Here is a 253-nt window from a genome sequence, read left to right as displayed (position 1 = left end):
AATGTATCTGGGTGAGTTTTTCTCCATCAAACTAAACGTTCATAAGGCTTCTCCTCCATTGGTACTCCTGGCCAAACTCTGGTGATGGGCTTCTGGGCAGAGGTCCTGATCCCCCTGATCCCCTTCTGCCGCTTCACCACAGAAATGCAGAGAAAAGGGTTGAATTAAATATTAGCTCATAGTCAGGGTGAGGCCTGGGGTTAAGATAGGGGTCAGGAGCAGATCATTTCACTAAGCTTAAGACTTTAAGAAA

This window comes from Eucyclogobius newberryi, unplaced genomic scaffold, assembly GCF_026437365.1.
Source record: "Eucyclogobius newberryi isolate DKJ021-1_F unplaced genomic scaffold, fEucNew1.0.hap1 SCAF_21, whole genome shotgun sequence".
NCBI lineage: Eukaryota > Metazoa > Chordata > Actinopteri > Gobiiformes > Gobiidae > Eucyclogobius > Eucyclogobius newberryi.
The sequence above is the reverse complement of the archived record's forward strand: the minus strand, read 5'-3'. Positions refer to the sequence as shown.